Source organism: Sciurus vulgaris (assembly GCF_902686455.1).
Source record: "Sciurus vulgaris genome assembly, chromosome: 6".
NCBI classification, from domain to species: domain Eukaryota; kingdom Metazoa; phylum Chordata; class Mammalia; order Rodentia; family Sciuridae; genus Sciurus; species Sciurus vulgaris.
In genome coordinates, this window is record NC_136466.1 from 98,101,133 (window position 1) to 98,119,431 (window position 18,299).

At 37.9% G+C, this 18,299-nt stretch overlaps 1 long non-coding RNA gene across 1 annotated transcript in view; it reads left to right on the plus strand.

The window, feature by feature from the left end:
* Positions 1 to 18,299, plus strand: part of LOC306663840 — a 78,103-nt gene that overhangs the window by 22,272 nt on the left and 37,532 nt on the right. The gene's annotated exons all lie outside the window — the stretch shown is intronic.

The window sequence follows — 18,299 nt, forward strand, 5'->3', positions numbered from 1 at the left end:
GTTCTTTGCTGCCTGCCAAATACATGGGTGTAGCATTCCTTCTACCATTCAGTATGTGTCCCAGTTTTCTATATTTGGAGCTGAGTGTCCTAGAGCACAGTGTTTATTTTAGGGTGACCACAGTGGGGTGATGGATATTTGAGGAACCAAACAGGCTTTTGATACAGGCAGACATCACTTTAACTGTGCTGTGGTTGGGTGAGGTAGTGCATAAGAAGAGAGTGTGTGGTTTTTTTTTTTTTCCAGGCACCAGAGAATGGATCAACCACATAGATCATGTCATATGCTAACTAATGTCTTTTCAAAGACTGTTAGAACATGCAAATATTGCTTTATATGGCAAAAGAATTGGGATATTGTGATAAAAAGATTATCCTGAATTATTCCAGGTGGACCTTAAATGTCATGAGGATCTTTGTACTAGGGAGGGCAGAAGGTCAAAGGTGAATGCAATGTGATAACAGAAGGAAGGAGAGAAAGATGGTGCAATTTGGGGCCTTGAGGCAAGGAATGACAGCCGCTAGAAGATAGAAAAGGCAAGGAATGAATTTTCCTTAAAGCTTCGTAGCCCAACAGGACTTACTTTAGACTCCTGACATCCAGAGAATCTATTTGTGTTATTTTAAGTTGCAACGTTTGTGATGATTTGTTATAGCAAATATAGGTGGTTCTGGCCTACATGGACTGAGTTGCTCTGGTGTTTGGGGGTGAGAGCTTTTCTCCCTTTTCAATCAGGCATCTTAGTAGGGCTACAAGCAGAAGCTCCCCATTCATTCTCCTAACTGACTCCTCTTGGGCAGCAACTGGTGCTCTCCCTCAGGCTAACTTCTTGGATTAGGCCCCAGGTGTCAGGAGGCTCTCCGGTGAACCTGACCCTTCAGGGTCTCTTGCTTCTTGTCTCTGTCCCTTCACTCTATAAAGAGATTATTATTTTCTTCATTTTCTATCTCAGTAGACTTTAATGGCCTGTAAACCTTAGAACCAGAATCAGCTATAGGAGTTTTATTTCCCTTTCTCAAAATCATGGAAGGCTTAATCTTCAAATGATCCTTAGCAAAGACTGGAAATGTTTACAGTCCAGCCATCCAATGTGAACTCCTCTTATTGCATTGGATGGCTGGACTATCTGCATGCAAACAAATAGAACCCTTGTGCCCTGCCATTACGTGTGTTCTAGAATCCCTGAGTGCCCTTGCTCACTTGTTGGTATGGTAGAACTGGAATCACTGTTTGAGTTGCACATCCAAACTCCTACTGGTATATGCTTTGAACTGATAATAAAGATGACTCCATACTGTAGGCAGAGCTCTTATAAATAATTGTCCTCTGTAATTTCTTATGTGGGCAAAACTTAACCATAGTCCAAGTTTTATACTAAAAAATTGTGTAAAACAAGGGATTATAAGTCAACAGTAAGCATTATGTGAGAGTTAGAAAAAATCTTATCTATCCAAAGCCATAATTTCCAAATAAAACTCCTTTCTGAGTTGGCAGCACATATGTCTAATTTAGGCCTATTTTGAATAAAAGTGGCTGAGTTATCAAAACTCCATTAACCTAATTTGTTTAAATGGAAGTAGTACCTTATGCTTGGCTTAAACAGAATTTAAATGAAAAGGGAGAAGAAATATCACTCTATGTAATTAAGGTGGCAGACCCTACTCATTTATAAAAAGAGAAGATTGTAAAGTCAACAAAAGAAACCCTGTGGTATAGTGATTGGCTTTGAAAATGCTAAATAAATGGAAAATAGTCTAATGGTAACAATAATAGATATGTGATGCTTATTCAGAATCTTCAAAATGCAAAAATCTCTCCCTATCTACCTCTTTTTTTTCTCTCACTGATGCACATCTCACTAAAATGCGTAAATGAGTTTATTTTATCTTCTATACTGTGGCCTATAGTGTTAACTCCTGAGAGCCTTTAGTGTAACCTAAAGAAAACTCTATCAATAACAAACATATATCTAAATGCTGCCAATTTGAAGCCTTATTACTGGAAGGTATATGCTCTGGGATTATCCTTGTCAGATCTAAGAAAGCAGCCAACTTTCCCAGCAATCTCTTTTGCATGTCTGAACTTTCTGTATTATTGCATTTCTAGGGCTGGTAGTAATGGTGTGACAATTGCATGGTGCTCCCTCCTCTCTTCAGTTCTGTTTCTAAGGGTCGGGATGACCTACAGTGTGACAAAATAAGCTAGTCATTCAGTTGAGCCAGGTGTCCTTTGAGAAGCTAAGAAAAGGAATAATGGTGTCACATAGTTATTAGTGTACTATATATTATATGCCATAAATGACAGCTCTGAGTGAGGCTACTCTGTCTGGGAGTCAGCCCCTTCCTGCTGGAATCACCCCATAGCACACAGGAACCAACACATCATCAAATAACTATGTTTGTTAGATGAGCAACAGTCCACTGGCTTAGAAATTAGACTAGGTCTAAGAAAGTTGATTAACAATGGGAAAAAAAGAAGATTAACAATGGAAGAAATAAAAAAAGATACATTTTTTTATGCAAACAAAATAACAAAATACTCAAAACAAATAGCAGTTTACCCACCCATGTTGGAGTTGGTTGACCCTATCAGCTCTCAAAATTGCTAGTCACTGGATTTCTGATCAATACTAAGTCAACAAATATTTGTTAGATAAGGTCCAGTTGACTTTCTCAGTCTGAGATTTCTCAGTCTGTCTAGTGAACATCTGTCCCATTTTCTAGATGCATACTCCTCTGTTCTCTGCACACTCTACAGGCACAAATTGTTCTGTCTGCTCTCTCTTTCATCCAGGTCAGATCTAATATTTTTGCCAGAGTGATGGAGCCCTCTCACCTGTGTTCTCCCTGGAGTCTGTGAGGTAAGCTTAATGATGCTAATAGATTGGTGTAGGGGTAAGGATTGGGAAAGGAGGAAGAAGGTCACCGGTATTTCTGCTACTGGTACTAAATCATCAATGAGCACTAGGTTATCCTAGTCTTCTTAAACTCTCAGTTTTTTGTACCTGGAGATAATTTGTGATTAAAAAAAAATTGTGATTTAAAAAAATATTGTTAAATAAGTAATTATGAGTAGGGCATAATTCAAATGCTTTCTAAAGAAAGTTTCTCTGTTCCAGTTACATGAGTGACCTATCAATCAAATAGGTTAGGCTATAGTAACAACCCTCCCCTTGTCCCTCAAATTTGAATGGTTCAAATCAACAAAGATTTATTTGCTACTCATACAAAATGTGTGTCATGGATTGGCAAGGGGGTGCTGCTCTTCAGAGTCACTCAGGGACCCAGGTGACCAAAGTTCCATTATAGTACATTTTTCTAGATTGCCTTGGGTCAAGATATGTGGTAAGTCATGCGTCAGATTGCAGAGATTCCACTGGGAGTGACACATATCACTTGATCATATTTAATTGACCAAAGCAAGTTCATGCTTTTGTCTGTTTTGTGAATCAGTATTTGTGAATAATCCTAATGAATCCTATAGTGGATCTTTGCCTTTTTGGGCTCCCAGGTCCTATGGTTATGCTCTTTTTGTCTTCCATGTCTTTCTCACAAATGCTTTTTGTAAGTGAACATAATTTTCTTATAAATGACGTTACTTCACATGAAATATTCCCATTACAGCATTCTCCTCGTCCTTCCTTTAACACTAACACAGAGACAAACAAAAGAGGTTAATGTCCTTTATTCTCCATTGACCTTTGTGGATTATTATTCTGGCTGTGGAAATTCAGCAATCTCTCTTCTTTCTATTTGACTCTTTCCATCCTACTTCTACCCCAATTAAACTCTGTAGTACCTTTCTCCTACCCAATGAATTTAACCTATTCTTATTATCATGTTGATAACTACGTTTCTTTTCCTCCCTTGACATCAATGATTCCCAGCTTCACTCCATCTTAGATTTATTTCAGCAGCCTCTTATTCTGAGTATCTTGTCTTTCCATGATCTCTTTAATGTCATTTGTTTTACATTCCTCACATCTGCCCTGATCTTCATTCTCATTATAAACTTGATGATGTTCTTTTTTCTGATAACTTTCTTCCCATTTATTTCTTCCTTCTCTATCCTACTTTTCATGGTCAGCTAGTTCAGCTGTGCTTTGCTTAGTCCCTAAAATTCCCCACTGACCTTGAACTTCCAATTGCTTCCTTGCGGGGCTGCAGAGTGCTGCCAGAGAAAGCAGTACTGATTGAGTCTGCCACAAATTCATGCTCGTTCACCTTAACAGAGCCGTCATTTCTGCTCAGCACTTCTTTTATTCATCTCTTGCTGACTCACTGCTCATCCCACACAGCAGTTTCACCAAACATTTTTAACTTTCTTTAAGATTCAAGCTCTGCTCCAGATATGGCCCTAAAATACCTTTCCAGTTTCATCTCTTACTTCTTCCCCAAAACTCTCTGCTTTGTGCTTTTCCAAACTTCCCATGTTTGTTCACCTTTGCATACATTCCTATGAAAATACCACCTAATTTACACAGGCTTTTCTCTTTTAAAAGAAACCTCTATTTGTTGTAAACATCCATGTGCTTTTCACCTTTCATTGGACTTAGAAAATTCTTCATTACTCTAGGTACTTGTACACATGTGCCATCTCTCCAGTTTCACTTATGCCCTGCAAAATGAATGTCTTGATGGTTTATATACATAGAGTTTTTGTAGATAGTGCCTTGACTTTAGTCAGGTGATCAGTTGATTTAGTGACTGGTTGCAGAAGTAAATATTAGTCAATTGTCTGGAGAACAGTGTTTTTCATCCTAAAACTAAAAGGTAAGGTTTTTTTTTTTTTCATTCATTTTTATTATTTAAATTGTAATGTAACAGTTGCAGTTTTGGATACTAATACTGATAGATATATCTTGGAAGCACTTAAGAGAATTTTGTGCAAGAGCCCTATTTCATGGAATATTCTTAAATATTCTTGAATTCTATAGTATTTTGTGGATGCTGGTTAAGATCTGACCTTTCTCTTATTTTATCCATGCATTTAATATCTGAGTCAATTAAGACAATAACTTATGTATAAAAATTTCTTATAGAAAGCTGCTTTAAATCTTCTTATTTACTCTGTATATGTGTGTGAGTGTATATAATTATTATTATTATTATTATTATTATTATTATTATTATTATTAGGTACTGGGGATTGAATCCTGGGCCTTGCACATCTTAAGCAGGCACTCTATCACTAAGCTACATCTTGAGCTCTTTTTTAAAATTTTTATTTTGAGAAAGCATTTCATTAAATTTCTCAGGTTGACCTTGAACTTGAACTTGTCATCTTCCTACCTCAGTCTCCCAGGTAGTGAGATTACAGGTTACTTACTATATTTGACATATATTGTCTTTGATGGAGTTGCTTAACACAACATCACAGGCCGGGTGGTCTATAAACAACAGAAATTTATTTTTGACAGTTGTGGAAGGTGGAAGTCCAAGATCAAGGTACTGGTAGATTTGGTGTTTGGTGGATCCTGTTTCCTGGTTCATAGATAGAGACTTTTAACTGTGTCCTCATGTGGGGCAAGGCGGCTCTATGATGTCTCTTTTATAAGGGTGCTAATCCCTTTCATGATGTCTCTGTCCTTATAACGTAACCTAACCAAGTTCCAAAGGACCTATCTCCTAAAATCATCACCTTTGGGATTAGGGTTTCAGCATATAAATTTAGGAGGGGGGATACAATTTTTCACACTACAGTGTGTATTTATATATAATAATTTATTTCAGCCTCATTAATTGATCATCTCAGTTAATTAAACAACAAATAGGTTGAGGGAAAGACCTGGTCTCATAGTTCAGTTAACTGACAACTTGTTTCCTGAATATACTATTGCTTCAACTATACTTTTATTTTTAATTGCATTAAAAAACAATGTGAAATTTATGATTTCAACCATTTCAAGTACACAATTTAGTAACATTAATTAGATTCATATTGTGTGTAACAAATCTCCAGAACATTTTCATCTTACAAAACTAACTCTATGCTTACTAAACAACATTCCCTATTTCTCCCTCTCCCACCCTTGGTAAGTACTAGTATATTTGCTGTTCCTATGAGTTTTACCATATCAGGTATCTCATGTAAATAGAATCATAGTATTTGTCTTTCTGTGACAGCTTATTTCAGTTAGCACAACATCCTCAAGCTTTCATCATGCTATAGCATGTAATAGCATTTCCTTCCTTTTTAAGGCTGAATTCCATTGTAGTTACATACTATATATGGTTTACCCATCCATCTATCAATTGACATTTGGATTGCATTCACCTCTGGGATATTGTGAATAATGCTACTATGAACCTAGGTATGCAAATATCCCTTTGAGATCTTGTTTTTAATTCTTTGGGATATGTACCCAGAAGTGGAATTTCTGTATCATATAGTAGTTTTATTTTTAATTTTTTAAGGAGCTGCCCTGCAGTTTTTCATAGTGCCATTTTACAATCCTATCAATAATGCACAAAGGGTTCCATTTTCTCCACGTCTTTGCCAACACTTGTTATTTCTGTTAGTATTATTTTTATAGTAGCCACTCTCTTGGGTTTAGGCTTTACTTTAATCCTTGTTTAATTAATTGTATTCCCTTTTGGTTTCTAGTACCTGGTTTTTACCCTTCTCTACTCTTCTTTAATGTATTGATATATATTTAGTATATTCTCTACTCTTCTGTTATATATTGATGCATAGATTATTCCCCCATATTTATTTGGTGTGCCACTGTCTGTCCATAGTCTAAATCCTGATAGTTTGTTCATTCCTCATTTCTTCCCCAACAATACATTTGATCTCATTGAGGCCTTTAAGTGCCTGAAACTTTCTTCCAATTGCTCTCATCCCATTGGTTTCTCGGTGTTCTATATTCTGTAGCATGCATGCATTCTGTGTTCAATAATCTTTGAGGGAAATCACTCTTAACCAAACCTCAGTCTTATGGATTAGGTGGGACTGATCTCACTACCTGGATCTAGGAATGAACATGTGACCGTTGCTGGGCCAATCATGATATTGTATTTTCTTAGTCACAGTGGCTGATTCAGGAGGGGCCATGTCCGTCTGAATTTAATCAGCCTTGCTGGGGAATAGCATGCATGCACTTTCTTTTGCTGTTCAAAACTGGTGAAAACTAAGCCTCTTCCTGCTGCTGGTTTATTTGGTTACCGCTTAGGGAGAACATGTCAGAGAGCAGGGCCCACCCAGAGAAAAAAACAAGGCTGAGAGAGCTACGTTCAAGAAAGTAAGACCAGATGTACATAAAGAGACATTTATAATTTTCATTTTAGTGAACCAAAATATGTCTTGTATTTTCTTTTTTTCCAGAGGCAAGTTGAGTCAGTGTCCTAATATACATCTCTTTTAATCTAGCCAGGAGATTATTAAGTTAAATGCTAATTTGGCTTTTTTTAAAAGTTTGTTTTTAGTTGTTGATGGACCTTCATTTTATTTATTTATACGTGGTGCTGAGATAAAGCCCAGTCCCTCACACATGCTAAGCAAGTGCTCTGCCATTGAGCCACAATCCCAGCCCTCTTTTTTCTCCTATCACTTTGACTTATCTTACACAGATATTTTGCCACCTTGCGTGCTTTGAATCAGTCAAACCCGCCTTGTTCATGTCTAAATTGTTGAATACTGTCAGAGAACATGAGAAAAAGAAAGAAGGCAAATAAGTACATGATATAACTTCAAGTAGTGATAAATATTATGAAGAAAAAAATACAGGGTATAGAGCTAGAGAGTAACATAGGAGGTGGAGGTTATTTCATATGGGGTGACTAGAAGAGTTGTTTTTGAGATCCTATCTCATAAAGACTCGGATGAAGTGAGGGAATCAGCTGTGCAAAGGGAGGGAATAAGAAGCCCAGTGGACCTGAAGCAGGAATAGACTTGGAGTCCCAGGAACAGTGGAAGGGCAGCATTAGCATGCCCAGAATACAGATGAAACAGGAGAATTGAGGTACAACAGAGAGGTGAGTCATGACCAGTTCACACAGAGTCAACTTTCTGCTGGGGTCTTCATCTGGGGATGATATTACACATTACATAGAACATGGCTAAAATCAAACTGCGTTTACCCACCAAAGCATGTGCTTCTCTACTTATTTCCTATTTTCCCTATAGATGCTACCACTATCTAGGTAGGCACCAAAGCCAGAACTATCATGGTTGCCCTCATCTGCTTCTTATATGGGAAATAGGAAATAAGGAGAGAAGTGCGTGCTTTGGTGGGTAAAAGCAGTTTAATTCCACATACTAAATAGAGTTTGCCCTCTAACCTTTCAGACTCTGCCTCAAAACTGACCCTTTCCACTGTGCTCTTCACACTTGGCTCCCAGATAATGCATAACTACTTACAAGTCTCAACTAAGATTTCCCTCTTTTTCACTCCTGTAGAACTCCACATCTAGCCACACTCTAGAAGTTTTCACATTGTTGTGCAATTGCTCATGTGTTCGTCTCTTGATTGTAAACTCCTTGACAGCAAATGATTACTTTTAGTCACTTCTTTTCTCCTCTAGTGCCTGGCATAGTATTGGGCACATTATGGTTTCTTAATGATTATGAACAAAGAATGAAATTTTAATTTTCTTGAAATTTTGCCTTTAGAAACACCTTATAATTCAACTAGTTCAAAAATATAATGTCTTTTTTTAAAATAAAAAAACTAATTTAGATCTTATCTTACCATTATTAAAAAAGATTTGAATGCATTTTAAAGATATACACAGGCACTAAAGCACCTATATCCATATATTTCTTGGAAGTCCTTCTATAACCTAGTTGTCTAACTTATTTAGGGCATTGTTTTCAAATTTATTTTTTCAATTAATAAAATTCTCCCCTTTATAGTTATTACACCATGGGGTGCAAGTGCAAAATTTAAAACTTCAATTAAAATACATAAAACAAAACAGCAGCAGTTAAAATAAAATATTTGAAAAATCTTGGCTTAAAATGATTCCCCAATGGGGAAGGGCAATTTAAAAAGATATATTCACACAGAAGCAGTTACGAAGAAGAAAATGTTGATGATTTTAAAATAATCTTTGATCATGGTAAATTAATGCAGATTTTTTGCTTTGCTCTTTTAAATAGTCTTTCTTATTTTGAGTGCACTACCTCACTCCTAGTTACAGAAGAAGTCAGTATTGATACCACTATTAAGGCAATCATTGAGAGATTAGGTGCAGATCTTTGAAATATTTTTGATGGCAGGAACATTCCAGTCACAACACAAGGCACCAACAGAATCCTGAGGATGAAGAGTAAGATACCACATAGAGAACTGCCTCTCACTCTTACAGTATAGAATTCTACTTACCCTGAAATTCTGACTGGGTTTGTCTTCAATGTTTTGAAACATTAAAGAGATCTTTTACCTCATTTTCATTTTATGTTACCTCATATTTCATTGTAAATAAGGTTGTTTTGGACTTTTGGTTAAAATATGAAGGTCAAGTGAAAAACATCCAGTTAACAAAAAAAAAGTTTCAACAAAGGGATGAGGAAATATAAAGGCTGATCTACACAGTTCCAGGGATTGGTGACAGAAGAATTCTTTCTAAACATTTTATTCTTAAAAAAAAAATGTTATTCAATGCTTTGAAAGGAAGTAGGTTTTGTGAGCTTCTGGATAGAATTTCAGGTAGTTTTCCAACTCTCAGAAATAGAAGACACTTGTTATCATTGAAGACAGGAATAAGGCATAGAATTGAAAATAGGAGCAACTAGTTGGAAATTTCCATGGCAAGAAACTAGAACTCCTTGATTCTCTTTTCCTCCCCAATATTATTAAGAAACATGGGTTTATATTGTGAAAAAATATTGAACTGGAGAGGCTAAAGTGAATGGTGGGAGGGAGGACACTGTGTTGAAAACAGGAAGACTACAGCAGAGTCGTCATACTGAGTGGTAAGATGCCTTGCCCTCCTTGAGCTGCCTCTCTGAAACAATATTCAGTCAGGCTTCTGTCCCCACCAGGAAAATGGAGAACTTCTCTGGAAGTACTGAACTGTCATAGGCTGTCTGTCCATCTCTGACTATTGAGAATGATATCTGGAGTCACCTATCTGAAGGACCATGTCTCTAGCCAGCAATGAAACCTGCCAATCAACAAATCCCATCTCTATACATGCTTTACAAACAGACATTTAATGTTTCACTTTTAAGTGTGAATGAGTAAAAAATCACCAGATATCTAATGAAAACCTCTAACAGGAAAGAAGAGGAAGAGAGAGAGAGAGAGAGAGAGAGAGAGAGAGAGAGAGAGAGAGAGAGAGAGAGAGAGAAAGACCTTACAGGAAACTACAAATAAGGCAGGAAACAGAAGAAATGTATACTTCTATATCGAATCATTGATATAGAATCCTTAGAGAGCTGAGATAAAGAACATCCTTTACTGTGACATAAGAACAGGTTGCTATCAGTATGGAGGTTCCTCAAAAAGCTAAAAGCAGAACTACCATATGATCCAACTACACCACTTCTTAGTATTCAAAAGAATTAAAGTCAGCACACTTTAGAGATACACATATACCCATGTTTATCACAGCAATACCAAATAGCCAAGTTATGAAATCAGCCTAGGTGTCCATCAACAGATGAATGGATAAAGAAAATGTGGTACACATATGTACATATTGGAGTTTTATTTAGTCATAAAGAACAAAATTATGCCATTTTGTTGGAAAATGGATGGAAAAAGAGACCATAATTTTGAGCAAAATAAGTCAGACTCAGAAAGAAAAGTATCATATGCTTACTCTCATATGTAGAAGCTAGAGGAAAAAACAGGAAAAAGAAAAGAAATGATGCCATGAAAATAGAAGAGAGATCATGAGGGTAAAGAAAAGAGATCTGGGGAGGGATCAGAGGGTTATTGGAGGAAGGAAAGGTCAAATTATGCTTTCATGTTTATATGAATATACCATAATGAGACCCAACATTCTGTATAATTAACATTCACACACACACACAAAAACAGGATGCCATTAAAAATAACAGAAAACAAAACAAAAAGAAGTGTTGGGAATTAAATTAAGATAACCAACATAACAAAAATAAACAATAGAACGTTCAGAAGTTAAGGTTATTTTCCAGAAAGGAGACGAAAAAGGCAAAGAAGTGAACAATAGCCAAGAAAAGATAAGAACATTAAAAGATCAGTTCAGAAAGATCCATATCTGACTCCTAAAATCTCCAGAAAGAATGGTAAAAAACCGACCAACAAATCATATAAGAATACTCTGAAACTTAAGGACATTTCCACACTGAAATGCCAACTGAGAGCCCAGCATGGAGACTGATAAAGGATCCATAGCAAAATGCCTTGCAAGGAAATTTCAGGGCAACAGGATATAAAGATTTCTTTAAGTGCAGGAGAGTAAAAAGCAGCTCACTAACAAAAGATCAAGAATTTTAATGGCATCAAACTTCTCTGTAGCAACAATGGAAACTTAGGATTCTGTATTTGTTGAAAATGTAAGTACGCAGGAAAATCAAGCATTTAGTATAGAGAATTTAGAAAATTTGCCTCCCTTGCACTAATATGCAGAAGCCACTTGAGACTTGCTTTAACAAAATGAAGGCATAACTAAAATAGACAATGGCATGGAGCTAGGACACAGGATTGCACCTAGGAAATAAGAGGAGGAAAGAACTGGGATGACAACCGTGCTTAAGACTGTGGTACGGATGTCTAGAATGAGCAGGGTGAGAATGTTGCAAAGAGCTGGGGTGAGACACTACTGTTTTCATTCTAAGGGGCACGACCAATTGACTTATTTTCTTTATTTTCATTAAAATACAGTTAAAATAAATGTTTTTAAAAAGATGCTATGAGTTAACAAATGGGTTTACAAATATAGTGTTTTGGATATTGAAAAGTAGAGAATGATTCTGCTTAGAAGGCAGCTTTCAGGGAGGAAGATGCATTTCAAAGGACGAGTATGGCAGAGACTATCAGTGTTTGACAAACATGTCGGTACTCCTGCTTATTTTGAAGATTCTCTTGTGGTGACATGAGGCGCATGTGAATGGAATGTGGCCAATGGGATGTGAGTGGAAGAAATGGAAGTTACTGGTGGGCCTGGTCCTCAAAACAGTTCTGCAAAATCCTGTGGCCATGTCTTTCTCTGCAGCCGTAGCCATAGGCACTGGATTCTAGATGGTGAGAAAAGTGCCTCATAGACATCTGAATTTGTATGTGTCAGACATAAATTTCTTTGGGTTAAACCACTGAGACTTGGGGCTTCTTTGTTAGCATAGCACACCTTTGACTTAGGCTACATAGGCAGCATAGTGTAGTGAGTGAAGGCGGGGATTCTGGAATCAGGCTGATTGAGTTCAAAATCTGGTGCTGGCACTTACTACCTGTGGAATCTTTGGCAAGTGAATTTTAATTTCTCAGAGTTTCATTCTCCTATCTTTAAAATTCGGGCAGCAATAGTATCTATCTCATAGGGTTTCTGTGAGGATTGTAAATATTAATATATAAAGCACTTAGAACAATTTCTAGAACATGTAAGTTCTACATATGTGTTGGTTATTATTATCCCAAAAGTAGGTGGAAGCAAGGAATTGCCTCCTAGGGGGAGAAGCAATAGAATGAAATGGAATAGTAAGTTCTCTTTGAGGGATGATATGTGAAATAAGGAGTGGGATATAGAGAATGTTAAGGATCAATTTAGTTAAGGCTGCTATAAAAAAGGACCATAGACTGGGTGGCTTTTAACAATAGAAATTGGTTTCTCACAGTTCTGGAGGCTGGAAGTCTGAGTCAGGATGCCAGCATGGCTGAGTCTAGTGAGGACACTCTTCTGGGTTGAGTGCCAACTGATTTATTGTGGTCTTACATGGTGAGATGCATTTTGAAAGCTCTCTGAGACACTTTTAGGACATTAATTCCACTCATAAGTACTCCACCCTCAAGACCTAATTATCTCCCAAATGCCCTGCTTCTTAATACTGGAATTTTAACAGGAATTTTGGAGAAGCACAAACGTTCAGTCCATTGCAGGTATATAGGTTAGTGTCTTCATTAGAGTGCAATCAGGGAGGGAGACAGAGTAAGAGTGGTGATGCAAACAAGGGATTTAATATAGAGGTTACACCACATACAGTGGTATGAGCTGAGGAAGGAATCTATGGAAGGTTGTTTCTCCTGCTTCTGGGGATGAGCTAGAAGGTCAGCAGGAAGAGAAGCTGGATGTAAAGAGGAAGAGAGAAGACAAAGAGAAACCCATGAGGAAAAGTTGCAATTTGCATTTATCTCTACCTCCAAACTTCAGATGAATGTTCTGCAGAAGATGGAGAAGGAGACCCAGTGGAACAGCATCTGACTCTGTGAGTGGCAGTGGAGTCTGGCACCAATTACTGACCAACCTTCAGAATGAAATAGTTCCTGCTTCTTTTTGGCATCCTTGGGAAGGTCCTTGGGAACCTTGGCCTTAGAGAAAGGCCAAATTGTGGAGGGACCCTAGATGCTATGCTGATGACTTTGGGCTCTCTTGTGATGGGTATAGAGGTCTGTCGAAGGTTGACAGATTGATAGATTCAGAACTGAAAGAAATAGGACCCTCAGCTATGTTGCTTTTGAGAATGTTGATGTGTTGTTAAAGTTGATTTTATTCACTATTTATTGCACACCTACTGTGTATTTATAAAGCGGGTCTGCCTTATTTCATTATCTGAGAAGCCTCACTGCACTTGTGTTTTTTCTGTTCATAAAGTATAATCTTTATCACCAGTGCATGTTGATCATTCCAGGGACAGAGTGTTAGACATAGTGGATACAATTCGGTGTCATTGCCAGTAAAATAGTAATAATATCATCTGTTTTTAAAGTGCTTTAGGGCCTTTGGAGGAAAGGTGTTACTGGATGTAGGTATAAAGTTAAAAAGGAAATTCAAGATGAATGATGCTTATATGGTGATGGCTTAATAATGTGTTTCCGAGGGCCAGGTGAATTGCAGTGTATGAGAAAAACGAATGTTGCTACTTAATGGCTCAAGCTGTCCAAGTTTAATCATTTTAAAGAGTAGTTCTCCTTTTTAGCAGTGCTGAAAAAGGCATAGTGACTCTCCAAATAGGAAAAATGGCTCACAACGTGATTTTTATGGCACTGGATCTGCTCTTCTCTTATTTGAAACTATCATCCTTCAAGGTCCACATTGCCATGCCACCTTCTCTGATGTGTCATGCAAAGGGCATCTTTCCTTGGTTTTTGTAGTACTTTATATATGTATATTTTTCCACATAAGAGGGTATATTAGGCAAACAGTGTGTCTCCCTGCAGGGTAAGAGAGAAAATGAGAGGAAAAGAAAGAGAGCACACACAAGAGAGAGTGTGAAAAGCGAGGAGGAGAGAGAAAGAATGAACGTGAGGAGAAGAAAGAGAAAAATGGTGGGGAGCTATCCTTAAGCTGTTGAATTCCCCGGGCTAAAGGGACCAATAACGGAGAAGGATGCTTGCAAGCTGACTGATGAACCAATAGCTCTCTAGGATGTTCACAGACTGACAAGAAGTTGGGAGGTGGGGAAATGACTACAGCGTAAAGGGTGGAGGAGCAGCTTTATATTACATTATTTTATATTGGTTTTTGACATTTTTTTTGCCATCATATATTGTTATCTCTAAACTGGCATGAACAGTAGGAGAAAGAGTCCAAAAGATTTAGGTTAGAATCTTGATTCTCTGCTTGATGTGTGAACTTGGGCAAGAGACTTAACAACTCTTAGATTCTATTTCCCTTTTAAAGTTTTATGAAATTAAATTACAGTCCCTACCACCTAGGAATAAAATAATTCCCAGCCCCTCTGTCTGACTTTTCTTTCTTTAAATTTATTACATCATCACTAATTGGTTTTATTCACTTTAAAAATAAGAACAGTATTATCCTACTCATTATTGACTTCTCAGCATTTAGGACAATGTCTATAGGCATCCAATTTAACGCCATGATGAATAAATTAAAGAACAAGGAAGGTACCTATTCTAGCTTGGGTTTCTGCAGAAAAATGGTGCTGGGAATGGGGTAGATTCTTTATTGGGAGTTTGGCTTTATACCTTCCAATGTGGCTCTTGTTTCATCAGAGAATTGAGGCTGCACATCTCAAAGGAGCTTCAATGATGACATTCACTGCAGAAGGTTAAACAAAATCAAAAGTACTCTTGGAAAGAACAGAAAGGAGCTTTTGAGGTTTCCCCATCCCTAGTTTTCACAGGGCCCAGGGGATGCTTTCAGAAGCAGAGCATGATGGAGTGTTGACTCCCAGAAGTCCACCTTCTTGTCCTGAGCAGAATATCAAAGTGACGGCAGCCTTTCTGAGAGAGCGTCCTCCCATGCTGGGCCCCACTGAAAGACCATTATTAACCCCACCAATTCATGTCCAAGTGGCATCAATCATTTGGGTCACACAACGCCTGACTGTAAATTATGACATTATCTCTACGTAGGAAGGTGATAATAATAATAATCATAAAAAAAAAAAAAGCTCCCGGCATGGCCCCGGCTGGCTGAGGACCTTAGCCGGATCTGTCATATTTGTTCTGAACATGAAAGGCTTGGCTGTTCCCTTGCAGGCCCATACATCACCGGACCTGTCATGGGTTTCTGTAGGACCAGTTGACATAGCTCAGAACAGCAGCTGCTGGATGGCTTTGGGGAGCCTGACTCAAGACACAGTTGCTGGGGTACAGGGACCACAAGCATTCTGCCAGAGACTGACATCCTGTTGTGCTGTCCTGCCACTGCCCTCAGTAAGTCACGACGAGGAGTAAACTGCTGTCACTGAGATGAAAGGCCCCCTTCCTCTGATCTCTCCACTACAAAATTACTTCAGTGCCACACTGTATTTTATGTCAATACCTATTTTATTTTTCAAAATTGAAAAAGATATAAGTACATTGTTCCCTGAATTCCTGATGCTCTGGGTAACCTAGCAACTGAGTATGCCACATAGCACACAACAGAACATTATCATGCACTCCGTTCAACTAACAAACAAGCAGCACAGATTTCCCTTGCAGATGATTTAGGCTAAATTAATGGTTAATAGTTGCTATTAATATTAAAAATAATAATAACCTCCCTTTTTCATTTCTTAGAACTAGATTTGTAGGAAATAATGCTTGGTTCTAATTGTACATGTGGGAGGGTATTTTTCACTGAGCCTACATCTTGCAAGCGATTTGCATGGGATTTAGGTAGCCAGCAGCATGCTGCAAAGTGATAATCACATGAAACAGGAGAATACATTCAGGACATTTGGAAACCATGTACAATTTTCAAGTTCAAAATTGACTAACGCTTTCTACCTCTGTGAAGATGCTGTCAATAAGGGACTTGAGTGCACGGATCAGATTGTTTAGTCAGGCTGACCTTGTCCACAGTCCTCAGAGAAGCCTGCGAGGAAGCCCTCTGGCAATCAGCTCTGGGACAAGAATGGAGCTATACAAGAGTCAGGGTCAGGGAGAAGTTCAAGGAGCTCTGACCTGAAAGGACACGGGCAAGGTCATGTCACAGAGCAAGAAGAGCCTGCTGAAGAATGGAAGAGGTTACAAGGAAGGGAAGAAAGAGCCTGGGCAGAACAAAGGAAGAAAAAAGGACATCTTTGGGAACAAGGAGGAAGAGTGTGAAACACAGATAGCATCATGAAACAGGAGGTGGGTGGGCTGTTTTTTTGTAACAGACAAGAAGGTCAAGGGTTGGTAGATAGGTCTCTAAAATGGACTTTTATATCACTGGTCTTTCACTTTAGATTTCCTTTAAAGTTGACCCACCTACATCTATTTTGTGAAAGTCAGCAACTTAGTTAACACACACACACACACACACACACACACACACAACACATACATTTTCATTAATGGGACCTTGTGAATAATTCACTGTTCACTCTCTCTTTTCCCCTCCCTTGAAAGGCAATCAGTTTAATTTGGTAGTTTCTTTCTTGAACCACCAGAACTTTAGGAAGCCTTTGCAACTTTCTTAGAACTCAGACCTCAAAAAGAACCCTTGAAAAGTCCTGCTGTTTCCCTCCTTAACTAGTCACCTCAATCTGAAGAACTAAGGGCCTTTCATTTTGAGTACGTCCTGCTGCTTTTTAATAATCTACGAGTGAATTAGGCATTTTCGCCTTCAGGTTACAGCTGTTGCAAATAATGTTTCCTTCTAAACATGAAGAAAATATTTTAATACTTTCTGAGGCTCTGAGCAACCTGTTATGTGAAAAATAGGCTCAGTTCCTCATCCAGATTGAATTAACTTTATTTGCAGATGTCAACATAAAGCTGGTTTTTGGAATATTGCTTTATTTTTACATTAGAACAAAAAATTTAGGCATGCATTTTACTTATTGATAGGCTTAGCAATTTTACCAAATTAGAATATATTTTGATATTGTGGTCAGGAACAACTCTTCCCATGTCTAGTTTCTAAAGTGCTCACAGTTTGTGCAGATTAAGTAGCAAACCATTTGGTTGCACTCCTTGCCACCAGGGAACTGACAGGACACTAAATATCATTGCAGTGCAGCAAAGCATGGAGATGCTCGAAGGACAGCAGAGCTGAAAACATGAATACAATGCATAACATTTTGACTGAATGGCAGAAGGGTGATGGAAATCTGGGAATCAACAACAATCTGAAATCGTGCAATATTTGGATTTGGTAGATTTTATGAATAGTATTTTAGAAAGCAGAGAACTGGTATGATGATTTGTTTTTCCATGGAAGCTTAAAAGGATCAGCTGCTTTTAAAAAAGTCACATTAAGGTATTTGTGTCCAAACACTTGTAAAAGCCAGACCACCCATGGGGAATGTGTTCTTGTCAAAGCCACAGTGGAGTGACCTGTGCATCCGAGGGTTTCTGTTGCTGAGGTGATGGGATGGGAGACTGGGAGAGATGGCTGCCTACTGAATTTGCAAGAGCACCTCAGGGCAGTGGCACAGAAATGATGTACCCTTCAGTGCATTAGGATTGATTTATTAATTGTTTCAGGTATGGGTTTTTTTGTGTGGATGTGACTTTAAGGGTCGCTCCAAAAGAAGTTAACTTTTCTCTATTCTAAAATGCTCTTTGTTAAAAGGTGTTGATAAAAATGGAAAAATGTAAAGAGCAAAACTTAGAAATCCTAGGACAGACTATGAAGATAACAGACTAAAATGTCTGTGGTTTTAATGCATTCTGACTAAGAATCAGAAGTTGGGAAAGTAACTGTATATGAATAGACCACGGGGCCCTTGTTTTCATCTGCAAACAACCCAACAGATAGGATCTGTTTAAAGAA